Below are 19,715 nucleotides of genomic sequence, written 5' to 3'. Positions count from 1 at the left end.
AGAAGAAAAGAAGAAAAATACTTGTCCTCCAAACTCTCTGACTGTCCCTGAGTCTGTGACAGGACTGACATCTCCCATAATCCTCCTATCCCTCATTATAGATTAGGGAAACCCTCATCCCTCTCACTTCATCTTACCTCAGTTCTCCATCCTGTTGTTCCCAATAAACCCCCTTACTTGAGAAAGGAAGAGAAAAGAGTGTTTCCTCATAAATCTCAGAGCCCACCCGGGGGGAGGGGCGAAGCCACAGGTTTCGGAAAAAGGGTGGTGAAGGGAGAGGTTGAGGGAGGAAGAGGGTAGGAAAAATGTTGATCTATTAGCCATCAGTAGTGATCAATAGGCAACCCCAGAATATCTCTCTAATAGTATCTATCTCTCAGAAGTACTTCTATCTCCATTGCAACTAGGCACCCTGAGGTGTCCCCTAGTATCTCTCTAGTCAAGCCGGAGTATATCCTTTGCCACAACAGGAAATATATCTCCACAGATTATATTTCTAATACAAAACCCCGAATCTGGTCTGCTTTAAATTACAGTAATTGTGATTGATTGTGAAAGCTGACCAAAAGTAACAATGATTCTCCTTAGGTCAAGAGGGACTAATCTCCAAATTGCCCTACTTATGTCATTTATCTATTTCTGTCATAGTACAATGTTTAGTTGACTACCTCCTTAGGCTTTGCATCTGATATTAAGTTCTATGGAAACATGTATGTAGAAAATTGATTGTGTGCCAGAAAAGCATGTATTCACTGAACCCATAAAATAAATCAACCTTGGGCCATGGCAGAACACTATGTGATGCCTACGCATGTGGGACTGAACACGTAGTGCTTCTCACTCCATTACTTGACCGAAATTGTCACACCTGGACAGAGTGAATTCTGAACCCTCAGAGAGGCCACTAGACAGATCTCTAAACCCATCCTAGATAGGGGAGGGAGGAAGCATTCCCATTGGGCTGCTGGACAGAGGGGGGAGGGTCATGTGAGAAATGTCCTCAGGAGCGGTGAAGAAGGGGAATGGAGCAGCTCCCTCTGGCACATGTACCATAGGTTTGCCCACATGGCCTTTGAGATTCATCAGGGTTAGTGGGCATGAACTTGTTGAAGATCCAGTATACTATATTGTCCTCTATACTCTAATCCAGGGGTCAGCAAACTATGGCCCAAAGTCCAAATTCCATTCACATACTTTTGTAGCTAAAAATGGTTTTTTACACTTTTAAATATAATAAAACTTTATTTTACAAAAATAGGCTAAGTAGGCTGTGGGGGTAGGACTTGGTCTGTGGTTGCAATTTGTTCATTTTCTACTTTCACTCTTGTCTTCTCATCAGTTATGTCTTTCTGAAATGGGGGGAGGGGTCACCTTACCTTCTGATGATAGAAGGAAGAGAAAGGGAGATCATAAATGATGAACAAAATTTTCTTCATAAAGTAAGGGATGAAGTCTTCTACAAAGAGAAAGAGTAGGGTGTGTACTAATGTATGCATATTATATCTCCTAAATATCTCCCATTTGAATACAAGATCTTGAAGTCAAGGGCTGTTTTTGCTTTTTATTTTTAAAAAATATTTCCAGTGCTGAGCACTATCCCTGGTTAATAATAAATACTGATTGAAGAAGAGTTAGAAGTTTAAGAGATTAAAACAGTTGTCTTGGGGAGTGTCATAAGAAGTCAATCAAAGTCGAATAAAAGAATTACTGTTCAGTTCTGAGGTCCCAGTTGCATTTTGACAGCATGAATTTATAGTGTACTCAGTCAACAGTTTCAGGAACATTCAGTAAATTCAGTATGAGTGGAAAAGACAAGATGGTGGGAGTTATCCAGGGCTGGAAATTAGCAGAATAGGAATAGAAGGACAAGGGGGCAAGAGATTCAAGGGTGGAAGATTATTCTTCTTTAAAATTATTTAATTTAGAATGTTTTTCCATGGTTACATGATTCATATTCTTTCCCTCCCCTCCTTCCTCCCTCCTAAGGATAGAAGATTATTGAAGTGGATTATGGGGTCAAAACTATGATCAAGGAAGGGAAGTAGAGCCAGAGCAGGGGTGATTACTTACTTAAGGACAAGATAGAGGCAACTGGTCCCTTGAAACAGGTTCCAGAGGAATAAGGGGATATGATATGTGAAAGAGCAAGAGACTGAAATTAAATGAATTTCACAGTTCAGTATTTTAGATGTGAAACAATTACAAGTGAAGGTTGAAGGTGTGATAACTCCCCTGGGTGAGTGAATAAAGTAATGACATGGGTTATAGGAGCTGAAGAGGTTGAGGAATTGAGAGGCCAGGCTGTAAGCCCAGTTATGAGCACAAATATTGAAGTTGCCAATGATGATGGTATTGTTAGAGGAACTGAAGAAGCATGCAGGCCCATTTACATATTTAGAAAGATATCTCAAATGATACTAGTTTAGGCAGGATAGATGAATTCTTCTTAGATCTTCAGAAGCCTTAACATGCCCACAAAAGGAAGCAATGACAATTATGTGTAGGACTTTGGCTCTTTTTCAGCATCTTGGTGGCAGTGGTAGTGTGTGGGATGGTGTGTGTGTGTGTGTGTGTGTGTGTGTGTGTGTGTATGTGTGTGTGTGAACATTTATACCCATCCTCCAAGCTAAAAGGACTAAGTTTTCTGTTGTGTTTGTCAAAGCTTCTTCTGGCTCCCTATGAATCTCTTTCTGAACAAATATAATTCTTCAAGGTTCTGGCAAGAATTAATACATGACTTCCTATTTTTGATGCTTACTTATTAGCTGAGCTTCAAATACTGACCTATCTATCCACAGGGCAGGTCAACTGTGTTTTTTCTGAAGACATGCTTCTTATGCCTCTCAAAACTATCCTCACCCATTAGGATAATTATTGATCCTACAAGTATTTATTAATTAGATGGCTTTGCAACCTCATCTATATGGGTATTCGTTCCATTATAGCAGTTGGGTTGTGCAGTGGATACACTGAACAAAGAGTGAGGGAGACCTGAGTTCAAATCCTACCTCACACACTTAATAGCTATATTGCCTGGATAAGTCACTTAACTTCTTTTTTTTTTTTAACTCCTATATTCTGTCTTAGAATTAATACTATGTATTGGTTCTAAGGCAGAAGAGCAGTAAGAATTAGGCAATTAGGGTTAAGTGACTTGCCTGGCATCACAGGGCTAATAAGTGTCTAACGCCAGATTTGAACCCAGGAACTCCCATCTCCAGGTCTGGCTCTCTATCCACTGAACCACCTAGCTGCCCCCAGGAGCTTACATTCTAAAAGATGGAAGATAACATGTGGATAAAAATAGGTCTATATAAGATTCATTCAGAGGAGACACAAAGCATCCTTCCACAGCTCTAGATTATAGCCTATCCATTGCCTCTTTAACATGTATGATTCTATTATATTTCTTCCTATAAATTTTGTAGAGAGAATTCACTTTTCCTTCAGTTATTTTACTGCTTCTTGAACATGGTGCAACACAAGCTGTTTACTTATGGTCATTTCCTCTTCATGCTTAATTAGTTCACCTTTCCTTAATTATATATTTTGTCCTATATCTCACACACAAGTCATCAGTTGTGATATGTTCTAGCCTATTTCTGTCTGCTATGCACCCTTCAATTGTACTTTGAGTCCCATGTAACTTTAATTCTTTGAGATGGTAAAGTTGACACATCAAGAAAATCTAAAAAGACAGGTTTTTATGGCAGGGAACAGTTTGGGCCACCAAGATGGCAGTGTAGTTTCCTCAAAGTAATCTTTTCCTATTTGGTTTTCATCCCAGGGCATGCTTCTCTTTCTAGATTTCACTGAAGATGTTTGGTATTGTGCCAAAACACAATGGGATTAATATCATCAAAAATTAGGAATAATTGGGGAATTTTATCAATAGGAAATACTCTGTTAAGATTGTACAGAAATCCTCTTCTGGGTGCTTGTTCCATTAAGCATTTTCTCTTTCATTTTTAATCCCTTCCTATCTATTGGGCCTCTTTTCTATTTTTAAGCATATCATTCAGATCTACACTATTCTTAAAAATCTTCCCTTAACTCTGACATCCCCTTAGACATTGATACTATGTCTATCTTTCCTGCCTTTCATCTTAAAATGCCTTTAAAGAGTATAGACTTTTCCTTTATTTATTGCTTGCATTTTCTCACTATCTATCTGGCTTCCAAATTCCCACTCTACTCATACTACATTTTCTTCTTTTGAAAATTTTCTTCTTTATTATAAATTCAGTAATCACAAATATCTCAAGACATGAAGAACTGGGACTATACAAAAATGGTGAACTTCTGCCAAATAAGAGTCTTGATTTTAAATATACAAACAAATGAAAAATGACATGAATAAATAATATATATAAAGTTTAACTTTGGTAACAAAATTCTCTATTTTTTACACCTTTTCCATACCCTCTTTCTTCTGCACAACTTTTAAAATACCTTATTTATAGTTTTTTTAATATCAAACACAGCCCATCAACTCTCTTCTCTTCTCACTCCCTCCCCCCCCAAGGAAAAGTCCTCTATTATGACAAATATGTATAATCAAGCAAAACAACCAAAATATTGGTCATATCTAATGAATGTCTAGTTCTATACCTTTAGTCCCCAAAGATGGAAGCTTCATTTTATAAGGTCATGACTTCATGATTGAGTCTGTTTTAGTCAAATTTCCAAGGTCTTTCAGAGGTATTTTCCTACATTAATGTGATCATTGTGTAAAATATTCTTCTGGTCTGCTCACTTCACTTTACATAAGTTTACATACATCTTTCCATATTTATCTATCATATTTCTCATTTTTTATGGCACAATAAAATTCAGCTAAGCCAGCTATTCCCCAGTTACCTCTTTAGGTAGAACTATTTTCTGAAAGTTCATCAGCTATAGCTTGATTGCTAAACCTGATGTCTTTCTTTGGCTTCTCTGATACTGCTCTTTTATTAAGTGTGGATGTCCCCAATGCTTTGTCTTGGACACTCCTCTCTTCACCTGACATTCTTTTTGTGGAGGATTCATTTGCTCCCAGGATGTCAATTATCTCCTTTATAAAGGAGACTCCTAAATTTGTGTATTCAACCTTAATCTCTCCCCTCAAATCCATTCCTGTGTCTCTGACTGTCTGATAGCCATCACTCTCTGGATGTCAACTCAGATTCAGCATATTCAGGCCAATTTTTTATCTTTTACCCTCAAACTCCTTTTTAAACAACTTTGCTGTTTTCTTTTCCATTTTTCACAATCCTCCCAGTTATCTAAACTCAAAGTCCTAAATCATATATTGACTTTTCCCTCTTCCTCACTTATATTCAAATGCAACCTATTGCTAAGTCACTGCACCTCTTACATCCATCTCTTTCTCCTAATACTACTATCATCTTAATTCAAAATCTTATCACTTCTGACTTTGACAAACCTAATAGTCTCCTGGTTGGTCTTCCTATCTCTGGTCTCTTTCCTCTCTAACTATCCTTTACAAAGCAGCCAAAATAATCAACCTAAGATACAAAGTTGACAATATCACTCCTTGTCTGAAAAACTTTCAATGCCTGGAGGATGAAGTACAAACTCATCCTGACAATGTCCCCACAGTCTGGTTCCAACCCAAGCTTATAATATCTTCTGTTAGGCATTCCTTACTCCGGTCATACTGGATGACTGAGTTCATTAATGTGGGTGTTCCTTTCAATGACTTGGTGTGCAATCTTTTCATGCCCGCCCATTTGATGTGATTTTAAAATCTATGCTGAGGAAGTATGACTGTTACATCTGAAGAAGCACTTGTCTATCTCTGTAGCAGTTGTTTCCCAGGATTTTATCTAAAGAGACTTGTCTGGAAGCCTGAGCTCTTGGGCTTAAATTAAATGCCCGCTGGTGGCATTTGGTTAGGATTTGGTATTGTTAGTGCTATTTGAGCTAGGAACAATAGAGAAGGTAATGTTGGACATACTGATATTGAGAAGATGGCATAATATTTAAGTAGCATATTCTTTAGACAACTGAAAATATGGAAGTAGGATACAATTGAGTCATCATGGCTAGAGAATTCATTCACATAGCTGGAAGGAAATGAGTTTGAGCAGGAAGTATAATGAAATAACCTTAAAAGTCAAGAGTAACCTACAGTAAGTAAGATAGAAGAAATGTTAGCAAAAGAAAATAGGATGACTAAAAGAACAAAATGCAATGCCACAGACACCAAGCTTCCATGGATTCAGTTATCATCTTTATGCAGATAATTCTCAGATCTTTTTATCTATCCTTACCCACTCTGCTGCTCTACAGGCTCACGTCTTCAAATGCCTATTGAACATCTCAAAATGGATTACATTTAGACATCTTAAACTCAACATGTCCAAAATGGAACTCATCATCTTTCCCCCCAAACTCTCCTCTCTCCTCAACTTTTATATTAATGTTGAGGACACCACCATCTCCATTCTTTTTTCTCACAGTTACTTGATATATCCATCTGTTGACAAGTCTTGTCTTCTTTACCATTGCAACATCTCTCATGTATACCCATTTTTCCCCTCTGACAGCCACTTTTCTAATGCAGGACCTCACTATTTCACACTAGTTGACTATATTAGCTTTTTAATGCAAACCTGTCTCTATGACAGTACATCACCTCTTAGCTTACAAAGTGATCTTCCTAAAGTAGAGGTCTGATGATGTCAGACTCTCCTACTAAAAAAACTCCAGTGATTCTCTATTGCCTCCAGGATCCAATAGAAAATCCTCTGTTTGGCTTTTAAAACTTTTGCCCTTCCTATCTTTCTACTTTATCTTTTTTATACTCCCCTTCATATACTTTGATTTAATGAGACACTGTCTTTCTTGCTGTTCCTTTACAGGACACCCCATATCTCACTACCTTTTCACTAGTTTTCAGTCATTTAGTCAATCAACATTTACCCAGTATCTACTACATGCCAGGCATTTTTTGATAAGTGCTAGGGTTAAAAAAAAAATCAGTCATTGCTCTCAAGAAGCTCACAGTCTGATTGGGGAGACAATAAGTAAACAATCTATATTCTGGATATATTTTGAATAATCAACAGAGGGAAGGCACTAACATTAGGAGAATCAGGAAAGGCTTTCTTTAAAAGATAGAATTTTAGTTGGAATTTGAAGGAAGCCAGGGGGTGGAGACAGGCAGGGTAGACAGACAGTGAAAATGGCCAGTTTGGAAATGGAGTATCTAGTTTGAGGAACAGCAAGGAGGCCAGTGTCACTGAGTAACAGAGTATAAGTGACTAGGGGAAGGAGGGTATGTAAGGTGTAAGAGGATTGGAAAGGGGTGTGTGTGTGTGTGTGTGTGTGTGTGTGTGTGTGTGCGCGCGCGCGCGCGTGCAAATAAGGGATGAAGGGATATGACCAGCAAAAAGAGGATTTTATACTTGATGTGGAAGATGGACTAGAGAGGGGAGAGACTTCTGGCAGTAATCTAGGCATGAAGTAATGAGAGCCTAAGCCAGGATAGTGGTAGTGTCAAAGGAGAGAAAAAGTATGAGAGAGAAGTTACAAAGAAAAAATTAACAGGATATGGCAACATATTAGATGGGGAAGAGGTGAAAGTGAGGAATTAAGGATGAATTTAAGAGTGTGAGCCTGTGTGACTGTGATGATGATAATACTGTCAAAAGGAATAAGGAAGTTAGGAGAAGGGAAGGGTTTAAGGAGAAAATTAATGATTTTGTTTTGGACATGTTAAGTTTAAGATACTGATGGGATATAAAATTTGGAGACATCTAATAGGCAATTGGAGAGGTGAGTCTGGAGATTAGGAGAGAAGTTAGAGTTGGATAAATAAATCCATGGGAACTAATGTGATCATCAAGTTTAATAACGAGAGAGAAGAGGGCCCAGGATAGAGCCTTCTGGTTCACCCATGGTTGGTGGGTCTACCCAAAGTAGGTTAAGAAGGAGTGGTTAAATAAGTAGGAGGGGAATCAGGAAAGAACAGTGTCATGCAAACCTAGAAAGATAGGACTATTCAAGAGAAGAATGTGATTGATAGTGTCAGAGGCTGCAGAAAGGTCAGAAAGAATGAGGACTGAGAAAAGGCCATTAGATTTGGAGATTAAGAGATCATCTGTAACTGGAGAGAGAAGTTTTGGTTGAATGATAGGTCAGAAGCCATACAGTAGACAGTTAAGAGAGTGAGAGGAAAGGGTCCTTACATTGCAAAATTAGAAAAACTTTGCTTCCTCAAATGTTTCTATCTTGTTCTTTCCTTTCTGCTTTTCCACATCAACATTTCATTAAAAAACAACAACAAAAAAAAACAACAACTTTCATCTGGGTGCTTCTAAATCTGAGTTCATTTACAGACAATAGAAGCAGGTAATAACTCCATTTTATGGAAAGAAATTAAGACACTGTGGAGTCAAATGCCCCCCTCCCCCCCCCTTTTACAGTGGTGAGTCAATAACTGGCTGAGAAAAGAACCCAAGACTGCTGATTTCCAGCTCTTCCTGTTCCTCCACCTGACTGTGAGAAAGTAATGATGAATTCTTTCTCCCTTGTCTACTACAAAACAAAGACCATAGAGAAGCCTACCTAGAAACCAGTTAAGTTTAGTAAATGCTTTTAATAGTTATTTGGTGAAACATCAAGAAATTAAAAACAGTTCAATACGTTAACTATTTATTCAATGGGACAAGAAAATTCTCAATGAAGAAACAATTGCTTTTTTTTTTCCAGCTTGATGGAGACTTTCAGCTTGAGGAAGAACTGAGTTCAATATGGCCTCAGATACTAGTTATGTGACCCTGGGAAAGTAAGGTAATTAACTCCTGTTTGTTTTAGTTTCTTCATCTGTAAAATGGGGCTAATAATAGCATTTATCTCCCAGAATGGTTGTGAGGGTCAAATGAGATGATAATTGTAAAGTGCTTATTATTATTAGCACAGTGCCTGGCACAAAGTAAGTGCTATAAAAATGTTAGCTATTATTATTAATCAGAGTAGCAAAGAAACTTGCAGCAATTTCAAGACTCAACTGATGAATCATTTGAGAAGAGAAAACATAGCAATCATATACATGTTTATGCAGGGCTTGATACCAATAAAAAAAAAACCCAACTGGCAATAAGTGAGCAATAAAGGTAAGATCATAGTACGAGTTGGTACTCAGCTAAAATCCCATTAATCTATTTTCAAATCATGAGGGACAAGCATACTCAGGAATTTCAAATTGTATGCTTTTGCCTAGAAGTTTTATATGAAGCTGTGACCAGTAAGGGACTGATTTCATTTATATTGAAGATTGATATTTTTCTTCTGAAGATAAAGAACTTAGAAGTCATTTAAATTTTGTCAAACCATTCATATAGTATTGATCCTTATTAAAGATAAGGGGTCCCTGTTCTGGCTCAGAGTAAACTTGATATGTAGCAGCGAAGTAGAAGAGCATGTGCTTTTCCCACATTTTAATTTCTCCTCATTTCTTTTAGCTCCAGTCTTCTCACCTCTCAAAGCTTAGAATTAGAGGTCTTGATTCTACTCCTGATGGAGGCAAACCCACAAAGCAAACAAAATGAAGACATCTGCTCTATGGATACTGAAAAGAGACATTCAGTGAAGGGTCTTAGTTATTAATGACTAATGATCTCTTCTGCCAGCATTCAAAAGCAGGCTGAATGCATAAAGCACACAATGTCCTCTCCTTGAAAAATCAGTCACATGCAGAGAAGTTTTTTTTTTTTTTAATCAGTATGGATTCTCAAGGACAGAGCAGAAATGGCCTTTCACAATCATGGAATATTAAAACTGGAAGATATGTAGATCTTTTCTTACTAATAGAGATTCTTACTAATAGAGAATAATTACTCTAATAGAGAAGGACTCATGGACCACTGTCAGAACCCTTAATATATGCCTGCAAGGCACTTAGATTTTACAAATAAGGCCAGAATGATGAGGAGATGAAATGCTGAACTGTCTAATGGTTGGATTGTAGGACTTAAATTAATAACCAGCAACTCCAAGTATTAATTTTATAAACTTTATTAATAATCACTTGAAGTAGAATAAATAAAAAGGAAATAGAGGTAAAAAACCTAATTATTTAACAAAATTAAGACCATGTGACCAAGTTCTCCTTGCCAGTTTAAAAAGCCTGTTCCACCAAAGCTCTGACAAGAAGACGAAGAGCCTGAGAGGTGGGGCTACACCAACTTTATATCCTCCTTATGTCAGCATGTAACGTGAGGAGAGTAGGGTGCTGGGAATTGTAGTTTTTAGGGTAACAGATGCTAATTACCCAGGATGCAGCATTTCTGCTGAGGTAGGAAGTGGCAAAGGTACTATGAAGAGATAAAAGGCTCTGAGATGGAAGTAAGCACAATTAATAATTTCTTTCCCTATTCACCAACTCAGCCTCTAGCCCCTGAATTCAAGTATATAAAGCAAACAAATTTTCTTTAATGTCAATAAAAGGGGCTGACGTGGGAAGTGAAATTAAGTCATCAATTGCCTAGCAAAGCTCCTAGGAATTCACCATAACTTGAAGGTATCTTGTATCAAGTGTGCAGGATCTGCACCTATATTGGATGTTGGGCATGTGTAGCCAGCTTTTTTCAGAGACTTATCCTAAGAAGTCTTATTTAAGTGCTCAGTAACACAAGCCTTGAGAAGGAGGACCTGATCCTCTCAGGTTTCAGGTATCCTCCTGTAGTTTTGCCACCTGATACTTCTGTTCTGTTAGTAGGATTCTTCTCTTTAAAGTTGACTGCTAAATCAACTATGAAAAATTCTGTCAAGAGAATTTGAAATTTTGTGACTAAGAATTGTGGATAATTCTGAAGCTCATATTATCAGTCTTCCCCAGATCCAATCTGTCTCTTTGAAGTGAGAGTGCCTTTAATCTGTTAATGTGAAAGTATACACATTAAAAATTAATGCTCAATTATCATTTGGCGCCCCTGAGTGGAAGGTGAGCATTATTTACATATGTGAAAGAAACACATTTTAAAAGTGAAGATCATTTCTCAAAGTCATAGCTATGCAGAGAGGAGGAATTAGAACATGGCCCCTGACTCTGTCAGTTTGGGTTTACAGTACTTAATCATCCTGCCATTGTAAGAAAACCAGTCATTCTGTGATGCCCAAGGGGGATTCAATACTGAGAAGTACAACTATAGCATTTTAGCTGTCCGATACCCCTTCCTCATGATACCCTGTCAGCATCCTGTTAGTTAGCATCCTTATGACCTGTTTTTATTATCCTCATTTAACAAGTAGGCATTACCATCTTTTATCTATTATCATCACAAATCTTCCTGTATCTCCTTACTTGATGATCCATGACACCTCACCTCAATATATGTTCCATCACTCCAATTCCAGTATTTCTACAAATCACTATACCTCTTCTTGGCTCTAATCTTTGGGCTTACCTCTTTGCATGGACTTGCTAGTATCTAGGACAACAGCTACTCTATTGCCAGCATAAGGAATTTCAATATAAAGAAATGCCATAATGGCCCAAGTCCAAGGGTCCATCCAATCTAGGCTTCTATATCTAATAATAATCCCAAGGGATATTGTGGAAGATCATGTGGCACCTCTGAAAGGTTACTTCAACAAATCTGGAAACTCAATATTCCTAGTTTACCTTAGCAAATCTCAATTGTCTATGAACTCAAATGTCTATGAAAATAATTACTTTTTGAACCTACATAATTTTAACAGGCTTGAACAAGTTTTCAGTTCATTTGGATATGTCTTCTTTTACTATCCTTAGGGACTGTTCAGAAGATTCTCTTTACTTAGTCCTCAAATTCATGAGAGCCAAACACAGGCTCTACCTTTAGTTGTCGGGGACCAATATATTTTTAGCTAAGCAGGTTTTGGATTAGGACTGGTCCAGGGGAAGCTATAAGATAATGGGATAGATTGAGTGGCTAGAGCTCATTCCTGGTTCTAGAACCCAATTTGTTGTTTTAGGTAAAAGAAGCTCTCTGGTTCTGTAAGAAAACATAGATTTCTTTTGCATTCACATTATGATAAAACAAAATATAAGAATCTTGTTTTTTATAAATGCCTCATGAACTGGAAGAGATTGCCTCCTATACAATTTCCTATAATTATAAAGGTCTAGACAAAACTGCCCATTAAAAACAATGCAGTGTAGTGGACAGAGGCCTATACTTGGAGCTAAGAAGACCAGGATCAAATCTGTATTACCCTGGGCAAGTCCCTTAACCCCTCTGGGTGTCAGTTTCCTTATCTGTAAAAGGAGTGGGGTGGACTTGATGAATTTTAAGGTCTTTTCTAGCCTCTGAATTTATGCTAATATGATCCTTCATTTTAAAGATAAATTAGAGTTGACCTTGCATTTGCTATTGTTACCCCAAAATAGGAAATATGACTTAATAAATATTTATAAAGCACCTATTATATGCCAGATATTATTGTGGAGGGGGAGACTGGGAAGACATACGATTGCATAGAAACATACCACCATTTTCCCATTTGTATAATGGGACTTGGCTGCCAAGTTCAGGGCTTATGAGCATGAGCAGAGTGCTGCTGATGCAATTCCCCAAGTGGAAGATGCTGGGAAGCCTGCTTCTCGGAGAATTATGATGACATGTAACAGAAGGGCCTTGGAGAGTTTTGGAGCATGGGCAAACATACTGGATCTGCTCTGCTCACCAAGAAGCAAAAAGGAGCCTTTTTGATTGGCTATGATGATATACATAGAATTTGCATATATTCAAAAGGCACTGATCACCCTCTTCCTTCCTTTCTGGATTTAATTTCTTTCTGCATGACTGCACTTAGGTGAAAACGGACAATGCTGTAAGGGGAGTAGCCTCCAATGAATGTGAGTGCTCCGGCATCTGTTTTGTTTTGTTTTTTAAATTTTAAGTAAAAGAAATTAGAGGCTACAACCTGGAGTGTTAAAAGGTCTGGAAGAGCAATCAGAGTGGGCCGCCAGGAGGTGCTGGAATCAAGGGCAGGATGGGGATTGGAGCAAGAAAAGACCTTCAGGGATCCAGCTCAGTAGGAGGTGCCCATGCTATGTAGAAACTATCCTCAAGTCAGAGCCCACTCTCTAGGAACTGAAGTAGCATAGTGTGTCCCTGAAGTATTGGGAGAAAATGTATTTCTGTTTTTGCTAGATCTTCAAAGTAAATATCCCATTGTAAAAGTTAGTTGATATTAATTGGTTTAATGGAACTGAGCAGCTGATCTGTGGCTAACAGTGAGGACACAGCTTGCATGGGGGGCTTGAGCATATAGTACCAGGAGTTCCTCAAGGGTATCCCTAGAACTCTGAGGTGGATGTGTAGCTACCTTTGTTTTGAGAGGAATAAGGCCAGAGAAAGTACTCACTACATTTGTGTAATCTTTAAGGCTTATAAAGCATTTGAATAGTGTTACTATTTTTACCCTCATATTACAGATGAAGAAACTGAGGCAGTAAGAGATTAAATGATAGGCCTAGTGTGAGAAATGGTACTTTAAGTCTAGCCTTCTTTCCAATATGATCACATCTCTCTCTCTCTCTTTTTTTTAAAAGCACATCTCAATTTAATGATGCTTCCAAAGCTGAATGATCAAAGTATCAAAGTACAAAAGAACCAAGAGGCTGGTTAAAGAAAGAGGGCAATTTAATCAGTTGTTCTACAAACCCAGGATCACCCCCTATTTGCATTTCCAAATATTTCAGTAATGCTTAAGCTAATTTAGGCATTTTAGGGCAGCAGATGGAATTGTAAGGGACACTAGTCCCAATTTAAGTATAAATTCATTGTGACTGACAAGTCAGTGTCTCATCTGTGTCTCAGTTTCCTTGTATGTCTATGGAAATAATATTCAATGTCTACTACCTTCCCAAGAGTTGAGAACAGATGTAAATAAATGGAAGCAAGAATTTAGGAGAAGGGGGCTCCACAGCCTGGGTACTAGGTGAATTTACAGTTAGTTGGAAAAGATGAGAGTCTTCTTGACAAGATGACTTGACAAGATGAGAGTCATTCTTTCCTTACGCATAAAATCTTGCATGTTCAGCCATTAATAGTGCCTAGAAAAGCTAATAAAATGGTAGAGGGGAAGTACTTTGGCATTTTTAAGGGCTACTATCCTGGTTTCACAAGGCTTCTTCTGGGACAAAAGGCACTGATTGTCACCTGCTGTAGGGCCACACCAGGGGAGGGGATTAGATTAGACTAGTTGTAAGGTTCCAGAGACAAGGTTCAGCATCTAATTCTTGTTTTCTTGGGATGGGACTCAGGGAGTTGGTTTATTTCAGTGAAGTCTTCATAGAGAGGATGTATAATCACTTGTCAGGGATGGTGTCAAAGAGATTCATGTTCAGAAACAGGTTGGATTTGGATGATATCTTGGTTCCTCTCTAAAGCAGAGGGATTTAGATTGGTAGACAACAAATTTTTTTCTAACAATCAGAGTACTGTTCTAAAGTGGAATGGGCTACCTCTGGAGGGAGTGAGACCTCATAGATGAGGCCTTCAAGTAATGACTGTGTGATCCTAAGTCAAGGACTCTGTTGAAGGAATTCTTGTTCATATATAAGTTGAATTTGATGCCTTCTAATGTACCTTCCAGATTGGTGACTTTCTGTAAGAAGGCTTCACTGCCATTCTCAGGGCTGAACTGACCTAAGCAGCCAGGAGTCCTCTAGACCTTTAAGGCTCAGATTTTTTAGAAGCAGTTTGGGGATGCTGAGGGGCCTAATATGCATATCAAGTATTCCAAGCCAGGAGTTCCCAAAAATATATTGCCAAAGGAACTGATGAAACTGTTACAGGCCTTGAGTTGAAAAATGAGTCCCAGTTATAACTATGAGTTGTCCCTCCTGACACATCAAATCTCATATCTTCCAAGTTGGCACAAATCCCTCTGACTTCCTGATGACCTTAACAAGTCAGGGGTTATATGAAAGCCCGTGAAAGGAATAGGCAAGTATGGGTTACAAGACTGAAAACAGAGAAGTTCCTTTTTCTGTTTTTTCCTAATTTGGAATATGATCATATTTATTAATTTTTGTATACTGTGGTCTAAATAATATTTACAACTGATGGAATTAAATATTTTATAAATAACACTTATTTGTAAATAGATATTTTATTTTACTTTACTTAATATTATGTACATAAGTGAAGTTGTTTTTTTCCCTATGAATGAAACATTCCTATTAGAAGATTCTGTCACTAATAGGTACTCTCCAACCCAAACTCTCATACCCATCTTGGTCATTCCTAGCTCACCTTAGTCCTGTGCCAATCAAATCTTTACCACTTTTACTATACTTTTTTTGCTATGACCTCTAGAACTTTCTGTTTCACTGCAAGCACTCTTTTTTATCCAGACTTACTTTAAAAGTTTTTAGTTTATTTCACTGCATTAATAAAAACCTGACACTCATTCAAATGATGACTCTGTTTACTGATGTTCAGTCTGTTTCCATTCCCCTCCTCTCTAAACCATGGATCCACAACACACTTTTTCCTCCCTAAACCTCTACTTTCTGTCTTAGAAACAACTTTAATATTGCCTAGAGATGAGAGGTCCTGGGTTCAAATTTGTTATCAGATACTTCCAAGCTATGTGACCCTGGACAAGTCATTTAACCCTCATTGCCTAGCCATTTTCTGCTTTGGAACCAATACATAGTAATGATTCTAAGATAGAAGGTAAGGGTTTTAGAAAGAAAGAAAGAAAGAAAGAAAGAAAGAAAGAAAGAAAGGAAGAAAGAAAGAAGGAAGGAAGGAAAAAAGAAGAAAGAAAGAACTATAAAATAAAAGGGCAAGGACTAGGCAAATGGGATTAAGTGACTTGTCCAGGGTCACATAGCTAGGAAGTATCTGAGGCTAGATTTGAACCCAAGTCTTCCTGATTCCACTGAGCCACCTAGTTGTCTCATGTTACACATTTGGATTCTTATCCCTGGATAGCAGGGAGGGCCTTTACTCTTCAGGACATTATTTGCCACTGTCAACTTGTCCCAAGATCTTTTTCACAGAATGATATAGAAACTTGAGCCTAGAACAGACTTTTGAGGTCAACTTGTGGGAATCCCTCCCTGAAGAGATAAAGAAGTGATTGCTCAAGTGATTTGCATAAGGGGGACTAGGCCCTAGGGCTTTTTCCATGATGTCACCCTGCTTCCCACTAGTGCCTCTCTAGGTGTTCTATATAGGGAACTAAAAGGAGTTTTGAACTGCCTCCCTGCAGACCTCTCCAGAGAGAGGAAAACAATAGGAACAGAAGCAGGAGGTTTCTATTTATTTGATTCTCGGTGTAAAATGAGATCTCTTAGCTTTTGTCTCAGCCAAAAGTAAACGTGAAAGCCAGGTGCAGACCCATCATCAATTATCTTGCCCACTTTTGTTATTGTGGAAAGGGCACATTTGTACAATATCATGGCAGGATTCAGTGTTGATCTGTGGCTATGGGAGAGAATGAAGGTCACTAGTCCTCTTTTTCTACCTCCCGAGATGATGTCAGCACCTAGCTCACATTTTTCTTCTCTTTTCTGTCTCTTGCCATTATCCTCTGCAATGTTAATATCAGGCCCCTCAACCTCTAAGATCCTAGTGTTAGCACAGGCTTATGCACAGTGGGAGGTCAAGGGAGGGCTGGGCAGGTTGGCATGGCCTTGCAAACAGAGTTCTGTTCAGATGAGATGGCCTAACTAGGATTCAGTTAGTATGTTGAGAGAAGAATCATCCAGGATTATCAGGACAAACTGAAGGAAAGAGTGCAGGTAGGACAGGCAGGCCTAGGTTGGCCAGAAGCCTAGCCCAGGCAGGGGCACATGAGCAGAACATGGTCTGACTACATGGAGATTTGTCAGGGCCCAGGGATCTAAGTGGACAGGAAGAAAATTGGGCAGGGAACAGAGTGTTAACAGGGAATATGTAATGGGTCTGGTATAGGGAATGCATTCCAAAACAAAGTATAACTGAAAACAAGGCTAGCAGGTGTGTAGCTTCTCTCCAGAGTGAAATATAGAACCACATAAGATTAAAATTGATGACTAAAATCCTGGGAGAGACCATATCCACTGTGAGAATACTTACAATTTTAAAACTTCCCTTGCCTTTATTCTGCTGAACCTAATCTTCATTAAATCCTAGTGCCTTATCACTAAAAAGGCACTATTCAACTTTCAGAATCTTTTAATTCAGCATTCTTTAACCCTTTCCCCAAATTTCCCATCTTCATCTGAATTTACAACTTCCTTAATATCTGTCTTTTCTCATACACACAGAATTTGCTTTCTGTATTCACCAAGACCTAAAATTGCTTAATTCCTCACATTTCACTTGGACCTTTAGCCCATCTTCCTGAATTCATTGTACTATTTTTCCACCCTGACCACATGATAAGCTAATTCAATACTGCTTCTCTCTCACTTAAATTATTTTGATTGGACCTTCCACAGGGCTTTCCATCAAAACTCCAACAATAGATTGCCATCCCCACTTACTCCCAGGGGTGTATGGGATGCTCAGGGAGGAATAATATCTTTGGTATGGAGGGCTTGTTGTGCCCTCCTAGGGCAGCCCTCCAGCCTCTGACCCTCTCCTGACACCCAGCTCTCACTTGTGGCTCCCAGTAGCTGCTAGCATGCGGCAGCGGCCACACCCCGGGCAACGGCTTCAACAGGCCGGCCAAACCTTGTGAGGGTAGCCATCGGGTCAACGTCGACCCCTGGTGAACCAGGGCTTTGCTCACCCAGCATGTGAAGACTGCTTCGGCTGAACAGACAGAAGAAACCAATAAGAAGGTTCAACGGCTGAGAGGGCGACGCAGCAAAGTACTGTGGAGTGCTTAGGGCATGTTGGAGCACAAAAGACAACCAGGCCATCCAATGCAGCTGAGGAAGTCTCCAGACGTAACAATTTTTTGTGCCACTGGACTTCCAACGCCGAGAGAGTGGGACTGTCTCTGTGCATCGGCTTTTCCACTTAAATCTTCCTCAGTTACCGAGAGACTACTACTAACTAACTAACTACTAACACCCAATTTTGCTATATTGTGTTCTCAAAAAGTTCCCATTATGCAAAACAGCACAATACAAACCACAGAGCTTGTGGGAAAAATAGGATTAGGGACACAATGCTCAAAAATTTTATCAATTCGGGGCAGCTAGGTGGCACAATGGATAAAATACTAGGCCTGGAGTCGGGAGGGCCTGGGTTCAAATTGGATCTTAGACATCTCCTAGATATGTGACCTTGGGAAAGTCACTTAACTCTGTTAGGCTAGCCCTTGCCACTCTTTAGTCTTAGAACTCTTACTAAGAAAATGGGAATAAAAAACTCCCAACAAAACTTTATCAGTAATTAAAAAAAGAATCTAACTTTTAAAATGATAGCTTTTTATCAATACTTAGTGGCAGTTATGTACATGTTAAATAGTTGAGAAATACATAAATACCATAATTAATAGTGGTAGCATCTGCAGTGTTGGGCTGCTGCTTGGCTTTGCCAGGTTCCCACGGCCAGGGCTGGCAAAGTTTCTTGCAAGTTGGGCAGGTTATAACTCTGAATCTTGGAGTTGGAGGTCATGGTGGAAAAGTTGAGGGAAGTTGGTTGTGTGAGCAGCCCTCTCTACCCACAGCTCCAACTGTACTAGAAGATAATACAATAAATGGTACTTTACTTAAGAAAAACCTCAAGTTTGCATGTGGAAGTAGGTGTTAGAAGGGTTGCAGTTTGTGAATTATTGTGAAGTGGTACAATCTTCTGAATTCTCACTATTTGTCAGAAGAAACTAAGCATCAGCAAATCAGAAATCTGAGTTATACTAAAAATGTTCTCTAACCAGTTGTGCTAGAACAAATTTGAGTTTTCAAAGAGAAGAATTATAGCAAAATTGACTATATTTGTTTCTTTCTATTCCCTGAGTAGGAAGAGGTAGAACTTTGCAGACTAGATCCCATCACAAATTCACGCTGTCAGAGATCAACTTAGTCCTCATCTGTATTCAACAATCCTTTTATTCATCTCTTATAAGTTTTAAGATTTTCCCTATAATGGCTATTTTAGATCTTTCCCCCCAAGACTCCCATCCCATCCTTCTTCACTTTTGGTTACTTCTTTACTAAATAGATTGAGGTCACATAGAATGAATTCCCTTATTTTCATCTTAACTTCCCTGCCTTTATATCCATTTTCTCAATCTTGTAGCTAGTTTTTAAAAAGAAAGGTATTCTTCTTCCTTTGTGAAACTAGCTTCTTCAGCTATGCCCTAAATGTCATTCTTTCCTGCCTCCTGAGGCAGGGAAACTTGATTCCACACTAATCTCTTATCTCTGGCATCTTCAGCCTCTTTAGCTCCTTTGACCTTTTTTCCCTTCAATTCAAATAAGAAATGGTCATTAATTGATTACTTGTTATGGAAACAAAGAAGATGTGATACACTGACCTTGCCCTCAAGAAGCTTATACTCTATTAGCAGGACTGAGAGATATGGTCAAATAACTATGATTCTAAGCAGAACAAGAAAGATTTGGTCCTCTCTGATGAGACATCTCTACTGGACTCCTCTGATGAGAAATTTGTAGAGAAAAGTTCACTTGGGTCAAAGAAGCATGGAAGAGGTGGTATCCGAGTAGGGCTATGAAGGACATTAGAGTTCTTAAGAGGTAGAGATCAGTGTAGGGAGGTGGAAAATTTGTGGGGAATCCATTCTAGAAATGGTGAACAGCATAAGGA

At 38.7% G+C, this 19,715-nt stretch overlaps 1 protein-coding gene and 1 long non-coding RNA gene across 8 annotated transcripts in view; one reads left to right on the top strand and one right to left on the bottom strand.

The window, feature by feature from the left end:
- Positions 1-19,715, bottom strand: part of MAPRE3 (microtubule associated protein RP/EB family member 3) — an 86,126-nt gene that overhangs the window by 53,476 nt on the left and 12,935 nt on the right. The gene's annotated exons all lie outside the window — the stretch shown is intronic.
- LOC107649960 (uncharacterized) overlaps positions 1-19,715 on the top strand; it is a 62,015-nt gene that overhangs the window by 33,716 nt on the left and 8,584 nt on the right. For all 3 annotated transcript variants that reach the window (XR_008915464.1, XR_008915463.1, XR_008915462.1), the window contains exon 2: positions 8,722-8,802. This is a non-coding gene — a long non-coding RNA (uncharacterized LOC107649960). The remainder of the gene's footprint in view (positions 1-8,721; positions 8,803-19,715) is intronic.

Source organism: Monodelphis domestica, chromosome 1 (genome assembly GCF_027887165.1).
Source record: "Monodelphis domestica isolate mMonDom1 chromosome 1, mMonDom1.pri, whole genome shotgun sequence".
Classification (NCBI taxonomy): Eukaryota; Metazoa; Chordata; class Mammalia; order Didelphimorphia; family Didelphidae; genus Monodelphis; species Monodelphis domestica.
Note: the sequence above shows the minus strand (reverse complement) of the source record. Positions and strands in the feature narration are given on the sequence as shown.